Source organism: Vidua chalybeata, chromosome 1 (genome assembly GCF_026979565.1).
Source record: "Vidua chalybeata isolate OUT-0048 chromosome 1, bVidCha1 merged haplotype, whole genome shotgun sequence".
In the NCBI taxonomy this organism is placed as follows: Eukaryota; Metazoa; Chordata; class Aves; order Passeriformes; family Viduidae; genus Vidua; species Vidua chalybeata.
This window is the reverse complement of record NC_071530.1, coordinates 144280729-144296173: the sequence shown is the minus strand read 5'-3', so window position 1 is coordinate 144296173 and position 15445 is coordinate 144280729.

Here is a 15445-nt window from a genome sequence, read left to right as displayed (position 1 = left end):
ATCCAGCTCTGGCATCCCCAGCAGAAAAAGGACATGGACCTGTCCGAGTGAGTCCAGAGGAAGCCCATGAAGGTGATCAGAGGGCTGCAGCACCTCTCCTGTGAAGGCAGGCTCAGGGAATTGGGGCTGTTCACCCTGAAGAAGAGAAGGCTCAGAGAAAGGAGCACTTACAGCAGCTTTCCAGCTCTTGAACAGGACCTGTGAGAAAGATGGGTGTGCCTGGCTCTCGGTGGCCAGGGGATGGAGGTTCTCTGTCTCGCTGTCCCGCTTGTGGCCACAGGGCAGACACGCGTGGCCACCCCCGAGTCTCTGCCAAGACTGTCGCGGGTGGCGGTGATGGCTGCGGCGTAGGTAGCACAGCAGAGGCACAGGGCACGAGGAAACCGAGGCAGAGGAATAAGGGAAGGACCCTTGTCTGAGTCTCCAAATATTTAATCTCGAAGTCAGGGCAGAGCAAGTGACAAATCCGAACCTGAACAGACTACTTTTATAGGGTAGAGGGAACACGGGGAGGACACAACCTTTGACCAATAGGAGGCATTAGGGGAGGGGTGCAGGGTAAGGGCTCCCCAGTAGAAGCCAACACGGGGAGGGAGAAAACCTTACAATCCAATTCTGCTTTGAGGAAGGGATGAAAGACAGGGAACACTTCAGAACCAAAGGAGTGTGCTATCTTTGACAGACAGGGGTAAGACAAGGGAACTAGGGGGGTATACAGGTGGATTGACATGTGGATTGACATACACCTTGGCGGGGAAAACTGTGGTAAACAACTCTGGACTGAACCATTAGGGAAGCCAAATGGGGTACAGAGACTGAACTGAATTACAAACTTATAACAAGGAATATCAAAACATACTACAGAAGAACAAACTGTAAAATAACAGACTACCACAGATGTGGACAAGCTTTTCTGCAGGGCCTGTTGCAAAAGGACAAGGGATAATGATTTTAAAGAGAAGGAGGGTCAATTCGGATTAGTTATAAGGAAGAAACATTTTTACAAAAAAAACCCTGGCACAGGTTGCTCAGTGAGGTGGTAGATACCCCATCCCTGGAAACATTCAAGGTCAGTTTGGATAGAGCTTAGAGCAACTTGATTAAGTTGAAGATGTCCCTGCTCATTACAGGAGGGTTGGAGTTCATAACCTTTAAAGTTTCCTTCAACTCCAAACTATCTTGTAAATCTACCAGAATTAAAGTTTAGATGTGCTTTGCTGTAGAGTGCAGGCACTCAAGAGAATGTTTAAGGACTGGTATAATTTCTGGTGGCTACAGCAAGAGATGGGGAGATAAAATCTGGACTGCTTTTTTATTTGATTGTTTTTCTTTTTTCTTCACCAAGTCTCTTGTAGTCTTGGGCTAGTTGGATTACTTTCTGTGCTTTGGATTCCCCTTCCTAATTGCTGCTTTTCAATAAATTGCATAGACCTTCATTTCCAAAGCAAAATGAAAGGACAGGAAACTGCACTTAAAATTCAGTATGTATTCTTAAAGCTCTTTTATTCACTCCTAGCACTCACTTTCAGTTTAGGGTTGAAAGGGCTTTAGAACAATTAAAACCAAACTCAATTGCATTTAAATATTATTCTCCAGACTTCCAATCAAAACTGCATGCCTCTTTAATCCAAGTTCAGGTCAGCTGAATTTTCATCACATAACAACCTGAAAAAGAAATCTCTGAATTCAACACAGAAAATTTTAAGTGTTTACAATATTCCCAGGAGTGGGAATGGGAAGGGATGAGTTAGGGTGGTTGTAGTCCCAATTCACTTTCCATTCCTATGATGTAATGTACTTGGAGATATGATTTACAAGCAGCTGAGTTTCTCTGCAGCCCTGTTACAGTTTCGTCTTCAAAATTATCTCTGTTTTATTCTTTTTATGCTGATTTGTGTTGCTTTACTGGTATAAAAAGGATACTGCAACTGTCTTTTAAAGATGCAGCAAATTTCCCTTTTGGGTCTGGTTGGCTCTGGACAGAGTTGTGTGCAGAGGCTCATCTTCCTGACATTGCCTGTCCTTTCCATGATCCTACTCACCACACCACAGTGCACCTTGCTCTGCAGCAGGTAAAAAGGGCCATTCTTATTGGGTCAGACACATAGGAAGCGCCCTCCTGACTTCAACAAATAAGACTTTTACATTAAACTTCCAGAGAGCAGACTTTGGCCTATTTAGGAGACTTATTCAGAGAGTTCCTTGGGAAGCAGCCCTTAAAAATGAAGGAGTCCAGGAAAGGTGGGTGTGCTTCAAAACAGAGATCTTGAGGGCCTAGGAACAGACTGTCCCTGTGTGCCCAAAGATGAGTCAATGTGGCAAATGTCCAGTCTGGATGGGCAATGAGGTTTTGACAGAACTTAGGAATACAAAGAGGATGTATCATCTTTGGGAGGAGGGTCAGGTCTCTCAGGAAGTATTTAAGGGGATTGCTAAGGCATGTAGGAAAATAATTAGAGAGGCCTAAGCTCAGTTTGAATGTAATTTGGCAACTTTTGTAAAGGATAATAAAAAATAAATAAAATAAAGGATAATAAAAAATGTTTTCACAAATATATTAACAGTAAAAAGAAAGATGAGACCAACCTTTGTTCTCTACTGGATGCGGGAGGAAACTTAGTAACTGCAGATGAGGAGAAGGTGGAAGTGCTTAATGTCTTTGCCTCAGCCTTTAGTGGGAAGATGTCTTGTCCTCAGGACAACTGTCCTCCTGGGTTGGCAGATGGTGTCAGGGAGCAGAATGGGCCCCCTGTTATCCAGGAGGAGGCAGTCAGAGAGCTGCTGAGCTGCTTGGATGTTCATAAATCCATGGGACCAGATGGGATCCACCCAAGGGTGATGAGGCAGATAAGCTTGGGAAGCTGCTCTCCATCATTTACCAACAGTCCTGGCTCACTGGTGAGGTTCTAGATGATGGGAAGCTGGCCAGTGTGGCACCCATTCACAAAAAGGGTGGGAAGGAGGATCCTGGTAATTATAGGCCAGTTAGCCTGACCTCAGTGTCCAGTAAGGAAATGGAACCGTTTATATTGAGTGTCATCACACAGCCCTTACAGGATGGCCGGGGAATCAGACCCAGCCAGCATGGGTTTAGGAGGGGTAGGTTGTGTCTGACCAACCCTGTCTCCTTTTATGACCAGGTGACCCATCTGGTGGATGCAGGAAAGGCTGTGGATGTTGTCTATTTGGACTTCAGCAAGGCCTTTGACACTGTCTCCCACAGCACACTCCTGGAGAAGCTGGCAGCCCACGGCTTGGACAGGAGCACTCTGTGCTGGGTTAGGAACTGGCTGGATGGCCGGGCCCAGAGAGTGGTGGTGAACGGTGCTGCATCCAGCTGAGGCCAGTCACCAGTGGTGTCCCTCAGGGCTCTGTGCTGGAGCCAGTTCTGTTCAATATTTTTATTGATGACATGGATGAGGGGATTGAGTCTTTGATTGATAAATTTGCAGATGACACTAAGCTGGGACCGTGTGTCAATCTGTTGGAAGGGAGGAGGGCTCTGCAGAGAGACCTGGAATGGTTGGATGGATGGGCAGAGTCCAATAAGATGAAGTTTAATAAATCCAAGTGCCAAGTCCTGCATTTTAGCCACGATAACCTCCCGCAGTGTTACAGGCTGGGGACAGTGTGGCTGGACAGTGCCCAGGCAGAAAGGGACCTGGGGGTGCTGGTCGACAGCCGGCTGAACATGAGCCAGCAATGTGTCCTGGTGGCCAAGAAAGCCAATGGCATCCTGGCCTGCATTAGGAATTGTGTGACCAGCAGGAGCAGGGAGGTCATTCTTCCCCTGTACTTGGCACTGGTGAGGCCACACCTCAAGTGCTGTGTCCAGTTCTGGGCCCCTCAGTTTGGGAAGGACATTGAGATGCTTGAGCGCGTCCAGAGAAGGGCAACAAGGCTGGTGAGGGGCTTGGAACACAAGCCCTGAGAGAAACGGCTGAAGGAGCTGGGGTTGTTTAGCCTGGAGAAAAGGAGGCTTACAGGTGACCTCATCGCTCTCTACAACTTCCTGAAGGGAGGTTGTAGTCAGGTGGGGGTTGGTTGCTTTCTCCAGGCAGCAACTGACAGAATGAGAGAACAGTCTTAAGCTGCACCAAGGGAAGTTTAGGTTGGATATTAGGAAAAAGTTTTTTACAGAAAGAGTGGTAAAGTACCAGAATTGTCTGCCTGGGGAGGTGGTGGAATCACCATCCCAGAATGTCTTTAAAAAAAGACTGGATGTGGCACTCAGTGCCATGGTTTAGTTGAGGTGTTGGGGCATGGATTGGACTTGGTGATCTTGAAGGTCTCTTCCAACCTTGTGATTCTGTGAAATGGCTTTTATCTTTCTATGTACTGAGGAATAGAAATATTGCTGGTCTCTCTGCTCATTTAAAAGACCATTCAGTGAGCTACACTAAACATCTGCATAGTACAGGCCATGGAGTTTCACCCAGAGGCTCCTGCACTGAGCCATGTGCTTCTGTATAAGCAAAGCAGGGGGAGTCAAACATATCCACATTTCCCCACTGCTTCCAGATTACTCACTGGCTTTTGTGGGTCACAAAGGAGCCCATTGTGCTGTGCTCACACCTCCATGGATGGAAACTCCATGTCCTTGTGACCTGGGAATCCCTGTTCAGAATGGCTGAGCTATCACTTATCTTTCAAAACATGCTATCTTTGCTACCTTATTTAAAAATACAAAGCAAAGCAAGATATTCTTGTTTTAGCTATCTACACATCAAGGCCAAATCACTCATGGTATTTGGTTAAGAATCTTGAGGATGGAGGCAGTGCTCAATGGCTGCTGTGATCCAAGCAAAGTCCAAATATAGCAATAACCTGTTGTGTGTGGAGATATGAAATCATATGGGAAGGGAAGAGAATGTGAGGAGAGAGATGAGTCTGAAAGTAATAACAAGCCTTTGGGTAATGTTTAATTTTATTTATACTATGCATGATTTATAATAGCTTTTCTAATATACTGCACGTATTCAGTCAGAACTATTGTTACTCCCTCATGGAAAGCATAAAATTATAATCATGTTCATATTTCATTAATAGAAATAGCACGCAACAAAATTCTTCCTGGGTTGGAGTTTTTTTGGACATTCAGGAAGATAGTCATTCAAGACTAAAAAGCTAATAATATACAACATAAAAATTATTATGCACATGTCACTGAAAATATGTAAAATTTACAGATTCCACAGCTTCTCCATTTCATTATTCCTGTTCAGAAAAAAAGTGATTTTAAAGTATATTAAGAAATAACTAAATTTATGATGCATTGGCTATATGTAGATAAAACTATATGAAATAGAACTAATGTTTTTCTAAAATAAAAATAACTCAATATTTGCATTACCTGGCAAATTACATTAACCACTTGCATTTGGAAATTCTCTACATAGTCTCTGCAAAAATAAAAGAAATCTAGGACTGAAAATGAACAACTTTCCAGACACATGGTGGGTTGGTAATAATAAGATTTCATGCATGACTAGGTTTTGTCTTCTGTTTTACATATGACATAATCAACCAATATTTTCCAGTTATGATAATGAAGCATACCTTTGGAGATAAATTATATGAGACTGAAAAATAAAATTAAATTGAAAGGGAGGAGCGGATGAGTCAGGAAATTTGTAATGGTGATATGAACCAATGTTCTGCATAAACCAGGCAAAGTTACTACGTAAGGCAAATACACAGTGATGGAGGTGAGCCTAGGCAAGTGCTCCCTCTCTCCCTGAGTGGAAGAGGATTGCTCCACTACCTCACACTCAGCCTTCTCTGCAGTGGTTCACACCAGTTTCTAAGGGCACCAGCAGGTACACATCCACTCCAAAGCTTTCATTCACCTTGTGTGACACTGGTTCACAACTGATTGACTACCTGTAAGTAATAACAGATAAGTTTGCAGGCAGCCTGCAGCATGGTTCCAAGAAATGTGAACTGTCCATTTATTTCAGCTGTTCAGGAACATGTGTCAACACTGGGAATGATTTCATTTCCTGAGGAGAAAAGTGGATTTCCAATTTGCACAAATTACTGTAAGCAAACATGGCATTCTGAATGACCATTAGGAGACTCTGTCACCACATATTTTCCCATTTCAAAAAAGAAGGGGAAAAGACCATTAACTTTTTCAAGTACAAGAAAGGAGAAATGCAGTTTTAAGAATTCACTGTATGGAAACAGCAACATTGCCATATTTATACTGTGTGAGCAGTAAGCTGTGTATTGCCTTAGTGACTCATGAGGCCCGAGCTTATTTTTTTAATTTGTCACTGGAAATAACACCTAAATAAGACCTTTAGTTTCTACCAAACCTGTCTGTGGCCAGAAATGGACAGACAGACTTGCTCAGTGAAATGCACAAACTGCATCCAAGTGCTCTTGGTGTGTATCATGTCCACATCACAAACTGTTGAGGCAGCAGGTAGATAGTCTCTTTAAAATGTGGGTCACAGAAGGGGATGTGGAATATGCAGACCTGCTAGTGGCATCCTCATTCTTCCACGTTTTTGTCTTCATCTGAGGCAGCATATTGAAAATAATTCAAGAAGTGCCAATATGAAAAAACTTTGAGAGGTGACCTCCAGTAATTTATTTGTTATCTCTTACCTTCCTTAATCATCTTTATAGAAGGATAATGTTTACTAAATCATTTTAGTTCATAATCCAGTAGTCAAAAGATGCAGCTTAAAACACCAAATAAGGTAAATTTTTACTGAGGCCTCAGAGAGTGAACTGCAGTGGCTGGAACTTAGGCATTCCCTCAACTGCTCCAGTTTTGGAGTTGGATGGTTTCCTTCCTCAGAAGGGCAGGCTCTGGGACTGAGGGGAGTATCTTATGGAGATCCCCTTAGACAGCACAAGTCAGAGTCCTGAGCCTCTAAAATAACTGCTAATGCATCTTAGTTCCTTTCCACTCAAGGACACAGGAGGAATCACAAAAGGAGCAACATGGACCCAAAACTTTATAAGGAAGATTAAGAAAAACCTGTTAAATGAGTCAAATTATTCCATAGTTAAAAAGAAAACAGCTGACAAAGTCAATTATGAAAAAAAAAAAAAACATTCTACAAATCAAGTTTGGAGTGGAATTAGGAGGCACAAACAAAAGGGGAAAGGAGGAACAGAAGGGAGACCAGAAGTTATCCGACATGATTAAATGGTAACTTCCAAATAGCAAAATGAGTCAAACAAAAATCCTTTATTATATGACCCTAATGAAGCTAATAAACAGATAAGTAAACAGCTGTTAAGTAACAAGAACATGATGAAGGCCAAGATGGATTTCAAAGAATAAATGGTTTGAAAGCAAATGAAAATCAGGGTGTCTGAAAGAGATCGATAATTGCACTGAATGATTCAGGTCTGAAGTGTTCTTTGAAGCAATAGAAGCATATGAATGAGAGGCTTACCATTTTTTTTTGTAGGAGTTTCATGAAGGAGACTTCTGGATGAATATTTACCTTGAACTTGTTATTTCCTGGCATGGAAAGGGAAACATTTTTAGATATTGAAATGTCAGGAAAATAAATAATAACTAAGTGAGTGATAAAATTCATCAGGCCCTAATGATACACCTGAAAATTCTAAGGGACAGTAAGGGAGGGGAAAAATAATCTACAAAAATATGCATTTTGTCTTCAAAATACCCATGCTTCCAAAACAGAAGGTAGTAAATGTCATATGTAAACAACTGCAGCCAGAATAAAAAATGTCTGGAGGGTATCTCAGGAGAGGGACCATCCAGCCTGACCCTTGCAAAAGAAAATTACAACACCCAACTTCCTTCTTTTTTTTGTATGCCATTAGTGTAGTGGATAGAGGAAATACCAATAACAATATATATATTAAGAGGCATCACTTAGCATTTTGTAAGGTCTTTGGTAAATAGTTTGAGAGCAGGAACAAGCAGAGTCTGCAGGGGAAGAACAGGCCTGAGTGCTACTCAGTGCCATGGCTTTGACTAACAGGGTGAACCTTAGGGTTTCCCCCTTTCTTTTGGTGAAATCTGCTGCAGTTTGTGACCACTGAGCCTGACACACTGAGGGCAGGTGAGATTGCACATGCTTTGTACACATGAATGTCACATCTGGACTAGGACTGCTGCAGGGACATTGCCAGCTCTGCCCAGAACATATTGCACTCTCTGGTTTTATTCAGCATTTTCCTTCAAGAACCCAAATATCCCTGCAGAGACCAGCAAAGGCACTGTTCTGGCTGACAGATATTGGGACCTGTGGGGTGTGGTGGGAGATAACACAGCTGAATGAGCTATTCCTGGCAGCAGAACACAGCACATTGTTGTACCTGCAGCCCCCTTTACCCATTTCCTTTAACAAACTCAAGCTGATCTCACTTGCCTGCAGTGAGATCTGTTTGTTCATTCTCTGGCCTCTTTATGCATAATTGCAATCCCACAGAGACTGGATGTTTTACTAAAGACATTAAATGTGACCAGCAATCTCCATTAGCATAAGAGACCACACAGAGCTCCAAAGTGCCTTACATTAAGGCATTACTCCATAAAGACAATACTCCAATAGCTGAGGTTAAACTTCTCTGACTTGTTTGCTTACAGAATGGCATCAACAGCAAGGGACATGATTTCCAGGAGAAAACCCTCCTCTGTTCTGAGTTGCCTCTACAGACCACGGTCACTTCCCCAACCTGGGACAGTGGTGTTTGATTCCAGTGTCCAGCTGGGACAGAGGGTTCCTCACAAACCTTGTAGCATAGGAGTTGGGGTCACTCTGAGACTTTGATAGCATGTCTCAAAAAGCAGTATCCCTGTGTTTAGGCAGATGGATCATGTTTAATAAACTGAATTTGTTAAGTACATCAATAAATCATTTAGTTATTGGAAAGTGGATGTTAGACCTCCCTTTAGGTATACAAATTTGAAAATTTTACTTTAACAGAATCTGTGGATTATATCAGTCATTATTCAGTTTCTGTTTGGGCAGATCAAAGGAGTTCTCACAGAGCTATTTTCAAAATTAGCCTGGAATAGTTTTGGATCTTATATATAATTATTTAAAACAAGGCTAATATTTATTGTTCAGACTAATAGACTTGCAGTTTCCAAGTCTTTTTCTCACAATGGAAGTAGAAAAGGTTAACTCATGTTGTTCAGTAAAGATTTTGTTCAACAGTGAAAAGATCACAGTTAATAAATAACACTTTGTAAAATTATGTTTCCGATATCATTGGAACCTGCCTGAAAACCAGCTAATAAAAGTTTGATAAAATTAGGTGGGTAGTTTAATTCTGGATATGCAGGATGGACTTCAGCTGTGTACACAATTTAACTTTAGCTTATGCTAAAATTATGCAGACCATAAAATATATAAAAATCAGATTGAAAAATAACTAAAATTCCTGATTCAGTCAGTGGAGAGACATAGTATTTTTGAAGCAAAATTTCTGTGTTCACTTTCAGACTCCTCCTTTTTGTGTGAGGTCTGTGGTACTGTGTTTCTCTCAATGCCTGTGCAAGCACTAGAGATAACCATGTCATGTGTAGAAGTTTACAGTAGGTCAGTTGAGCCTCATCCATACAAATAAGTGTATCCAAACCTCCTCACACTGGGCATCAAATTGAGTTGTCCACTCTAGGAAATCTTCCTGCCTTCAGGCTCTATACACAAAGAGAGAAGAGTCATCTATTCCCACAGGCAATGCAGAGCTATAGCCCAAAATGTCTCTATTTTCCAGTACCAAGAGTCCAATCATCTTTATAGATCTTTTCAGCTCCAGGCAAAGATGTTCTACCTTAGACACCCGGGTACAGGTGCCTGCAGTCAGACGATAGGACTTCTTCCAGAGGTGGAAATTTCAAAACAAGGATCATTTCTTCCTTATTTTTACCCCCATAGGTGTCCCCTCTTTTTTTCTTTTCTTTTTTTTTAATTACTAGCTGACATTTTCCAGGGATATTTGATCCAAATATTTCATAAGTATTTCAGTCTATTTGAATTTGGGTATTATGAAATAGTAAAGTAGTACTTAAAATAATAGATGAATGGAGTTTTATTTAAGTAGTGTTATTTCTGTGATTGTACCATTTTTCAAAACTTTTTCTCTCTCTTTTCTAATGTGTAATTTGGAGAGCTGTGAAACTAGTACTGGAAACAGAACAGGACTTTGGGAAAGAAATCTGCAGTACATGTTTGTGGCACTGATAGTTTCTTGCCTGCAGCTGCAGTTGTTTTCCAAAGTACATCTCCTGTCTTACAATTTTCTTACCTGCAGTAGCAAAATAATAATTAAAAAAAAAACAAAAACAAACAAAACAAAAAAAAAAAAAAAAAAACCAAAAAAAAAACAAAAACAAAAACAAAAAAAAAGCCAAAAAAAAAAAAAAAAACACCCCAAAAAACTACCACAAATCTCATTTATTTTGTTCTGACAATCTCATCTGCTTAGGTCACAAACTGCCACTGGCCATTGCTCACGTCCTTGTTAAATCATTGGAACGCAAATTTGAATGTTGTGTGGTATTGCCTGTGCTGGAAAAAAATAATTTAGAACATTGAAGTGGAGAGTTTGTCTCTGCAGTAAAGGTGTAAGTAGCAGGTATATATGTGAGAAGGTTCAGGGAATGAAGGAGTATGGTTTAAGTCTGAGATCTCATTTGATATCAAATAACAAGTTTTGAATAAAGCAAAATAAATCATCTCTGGATTTTTATTTTCTAAACGCTCTGACATAGGTCAATGGTACACTGAAAATATTTTGTCTCTCCAAAGAGAGAGTTTATGTCTGCAATAAGTCACTATATATATATTGATTTACAATTTTTTTTATTGCTGTGTTTGTCATTACTTAAGTTCTTACCCTGCAAGCAGCATTTTAGTAGAAATAAATAACAGATGTCCTTTGGCCAAACTGTTTACAAAGTACACTGACAATCTAGTATGCCCTTCATCAGAGAGGTATAACAAAAAACAGTTGGAAATATTATATGGATTCTAGGCTTGTTGGGTACATATAATCACATTTTCTTAGTTTTTCTTTCTTTTGCATTTAATTCCATTTTTAATATTTGCTGCCAGGATTAAAATGAGGCCGCTTTCTCCCAAATTGGAAATTTCATCCTTTTTGTACGCTGCTATTAGATTTCAGAGATTTTATTAAAGTTTTCATTAAGGAATATGCAGTACTGAAAATGTGAAGGATTCAGATGATCAGCTCACTGGAGTGAGCTGTGACTCACTCCAGGGGGTGATTGTGACTTTGGAAATTTCACTTTGGGAAGTGTAATTTGTTTCCCTGAAAAGAGAACTTGGATGATCAGTGATGCCAGACAAGGCATCAGCACTGGAAATTCACTGGGGGATGATCAGCTCAGTAAAAAGGGTGAGGTTTATGCAAACCTCTGGTCACAAATAGTGTTTCCAGGGTGTGAGGCTGAGGCTGATGTGGTTTTGTCTCTTTTAAAAGATCCCAGCTGGGGAGAGGGAATGTTTTCATTGCAAGCTGGTAGATTACACTAAATGGAAGAAAGCCCGTTTGGGCTCCCCAGACACTGACAAAGAGCAGCAAGTTGAGCAGAAGGCCATCAGGATGGTCAGGAGGCTGGAGACGTGGGGATGGGATATGGTCCTTACATAACCAGCAAATGGCATTTCTCTTTTCTGTTGCTGTAAATGGTTGCCTGAGAAAGCTTTACTTTCATCACTTCTCTTCCTAAAAAAAAAAAAAAAAAAAAAAAAGAAGCAAGTGGAAAAGGATGAAGACCATGTGAGAAGAAGAAACCTAATGCCCTGTTAGGAGGTTGTTCTCACAAAGGAGGTATATAGTTCAGCACGGTAAATATACCTGCCATGGCCTGTTAATTTCTCATTCATATCACTGGCCATGAATACAGCAGGCCTGTGAGTGTTCCACCTCTCCCTCTTTCAGATATTCAGAAACTTGGGCAGGGGCATTCAGCTTATGGTGACCTGAGAGTTTGCAATGTGCTCTTGCACTGAGAGGTTACACCTGGGACAGCCTAACCAAAACTACTGACATAAGGCATGTTGCTGGCTCTAAAAGCTGTTCAGTTTCTTCTTTGGCATCACACACGAGATCAGGAAGGCATCACTTAATTGTGTCTATCTTCAAGGCAGGATAAAGGGTTGCTTTCACAGAACTCTTGCAGAATTTGTTGGCATTTTCAATTGAAAGCAGCGCAGCTAAATCATCCCTCTTACACATCCTGAAATTTAGCTTTACAGAACGGTGAAACTGTGCTTTTTCTCTTTTCTATATGGAGTTGCATCCCTATGTACATTTTTATAGGTCTATTTTTATAAAGTGGAATCCTCTCAAAAGTACATAATGTCATGTATTAACAGAAACTCATGGTGGGACAAGCAGACAGAAAAAGTAAAACTGGAAACCAGGCCCAAAGACCCTTAGCAATTTATGTTTCTAAATAAGAATGAAAACATACTAATTTCTTATATATCAATATAATCTTCTGCACAGCTGATGTTCATTTTGCTTGAACATTAATGTCTATACATGATGTGCAGCATTGGAATCCTAAGCCCAAAAAGTCTATGACCTGAACCACCTATAGACTTCTGGTAGACACAAACTTTCCCCTGATATGGTTTATACCTACCAGTCCTTACGGTAGAAGCAATTAAACCAGAATAACTTTCTCCCTTCCTGGTCTGCACAGAAATAACTTTAATGCAGAGTGATGAATGCTTGAGGGTACAAAGTAAAGCACTTAGAAATAAGGAAACATCACAGTCAATATGGCCCTGGGAATGATGATTTGTGTATAAGCATTACAACACCATATTTAAATACCTGATCATGAATTATTTTGCTTCTGTGTCCTTGAATTGAGCCAAACTCATAGAGGATAATAATTTGTTGGGCTTTTTGTGAGAACCTCCTTTGCTTCCTGCAACAGAAAGACAGTTTCACTAGGATAACACACAGAACTGAAGAACTGGATTTTCCACTTCCCTATGCTATAAATTTCATGTGATCCTGGACAAAACCACTTCAGAAGGCATGGTTCTCTAAACTCCTCTTTTTACTGGGAAGGAGTCAAACAGCAGACACCAGGGTCTAATTTACTCAAATGCTGAGTGCTCACAGCTGCTACTAAAATCAATTTAACAGAGAAACGAATAAAATAATCTGAAAATCTCAGATGAGGAAGGCATTAAATGTTTCCCTTGGACTGACAGTCAGAAGACAGATGAGTCAAGAGTATCTGCAACACCAGCACTGAGGCTGGCTGCTTGCTATGCCAGTCTATTTGAACTATGAACACCTGACCAGAGCACAGCAGAGGTGTCTGGGATCTGGGAATCTGAGATAACCTCTGATCAGCAGAAGAGCCTCAACAGAGCATCAAGAATTCTTATGTGGGTCCCTCCTCTTCTCACAACAACTTTCTTCTGTATTATAACAATTGAGTTCTACCCTTTGCCTCTGCCCATATGAACAACCACGTGATAGCAGACTACGGCCAAGCTGCTCTTCAGATGTGCAGACTGATCAGGACTAGGAAATAAATCTTCATGAGGGTTTTTTTGCTCTCATATCATCTGAGCTCCTGCTGTGGTGTAGCCTCCAGAAAGAGGAGTTTAAGGCTGCAGAGAGGTAGTTGAACTCCAGAACTGAGTACCACTCTACTGCACTGGTCTCTACTGGGGGTAGATTTAAAACAGTGTGAGTGAGAGAGCACTCAGGGTTAGAATAAATGCCTGGAAGCAATAAAATCTTATCTTTCTGCTGAAAAATTATCTCTCTGGTAGGATTCTGTTTAAAGCCTTGTTGGCATAAAAATAAAGGGTAATTGCTATATTTTATCTCTTTTTTTAACCCACTTTCTGATTTTCATAATAATGCATGTTCTGTTTGGAATTTAACTGTCTCATCTGACCGGTTAATTATAAAATAACCATTAAAAACCCAGCAAGCACTTATGCATTTTCGTCCTCTCTGACTCTATGGGAGTTGTCAGACAATAAACTTACAGAATTTTTATCTTTATCTTTGCTGTTTTATATTTGCTTCTTCCTGGGTTTTATTCACCTTTCTCCTTCAAATGTAAAAGTCAAGTTGATCTCTCCAGAAATGAGTGAGGCCATACTACTTTTACTTTGCTAATAATGAAAAGTATGCCCTCTCCTAAGAATTCTATGATATCACTCCAACAGCTACTGTGAAAGAAGTCTCATGAGAAAGTTTTGCAGTTTCTAAAATCCCTTGCTGCATATCCCAGAATTGCTAATGTACCAAAGAGTTGTTGCTCATATGGGACATATGATTTCATTTCACTGTCTTTTCCTCCCCATAGACCAGAGCTCAAGGGTGGTGATTCTTTCAAGAGTTTGGCAAAAGATTCAGTTCACCATGTCAGTTCACCACTAAAAAAGCACTCAAATGTTGAGGTTCATGCAATTAACTGATTTTCTGGTCTATGAGCTACAAATGAAGGAGACTCCTAATTTGTGAATAGAAAGAATCCCTGTAGGACAAAACAGTTTTTAGTAAGAGGGAAATGAAGCTGGTCCTCCAAAACCAAGGATTAATAAAGAGCAGGCAAGGAACCTTAGTGTACCTTTGTGGGGAGATTGTGATCTGATGCCACACATAGGTTAAAGAGTGTGGGTGTCTATATCTGTGTGTGTTTGTGTGTGTGAATCCATCTATGCAGGCTCCTCCTGTGTCATGGAGAAGAGGAGAGACCCTGTCTTGTACATGGCCCCAATGACAACCACATCCTTTCCCAGCCTTCCTGCCAGGATGTAATGAGAAGAGCAGCTGAACCCTCCCTGGCACTTAGCACATTGCTAAGCTCCAGCGTGGATAACCTGTCTTCCTTACAGCTGAGGATGATTTTATCCATCCTTTTTTTTCATATTTACATTCCCAGGATGTTAAACACAATAGTGTTTCCTTTGATTACTCACAGCTGCCTAATCAGCTTTGACATTACAAGTCCTACTTTCCTTTTCTGCCAAAGGAAAATGAACAAACAGCCTTTCCTTGCATCATAGGCCAAACATCAGAGACTACAGCTTTACCTGATTTTCAGATAACAGTTCTCCCCTTATCTGACTCCTGACTTCTCCGGACTGTAGCAGAGCTCTCTAGCCCTGAGGATACAAGTACTCAGAGTAAAGCCAGCCACAATATCTGACTAGTTCTCAGTTAGTTCCAAATTCAGGTCAGGGAGAAGCCCAGATGAAGTGCAGAAGCACAGTGGTTCTGAAAAGCACTGTAATGGTTAATATCTTAACCTTCCACTTCATCTCCACTGCTTCAGAAAAGTTTGGCTGCTTTAATATAAACCTGAAGTAGAAATTTGGGAACATTTTTCCAGTTAGAACTCACAGAGGTTTACCCAGCTTGGTCCTCAGCTGTTATTTTATCAATTAACTGAGTTGATTTCAGCTGCACTCAACTGCCTTGTGCCAGC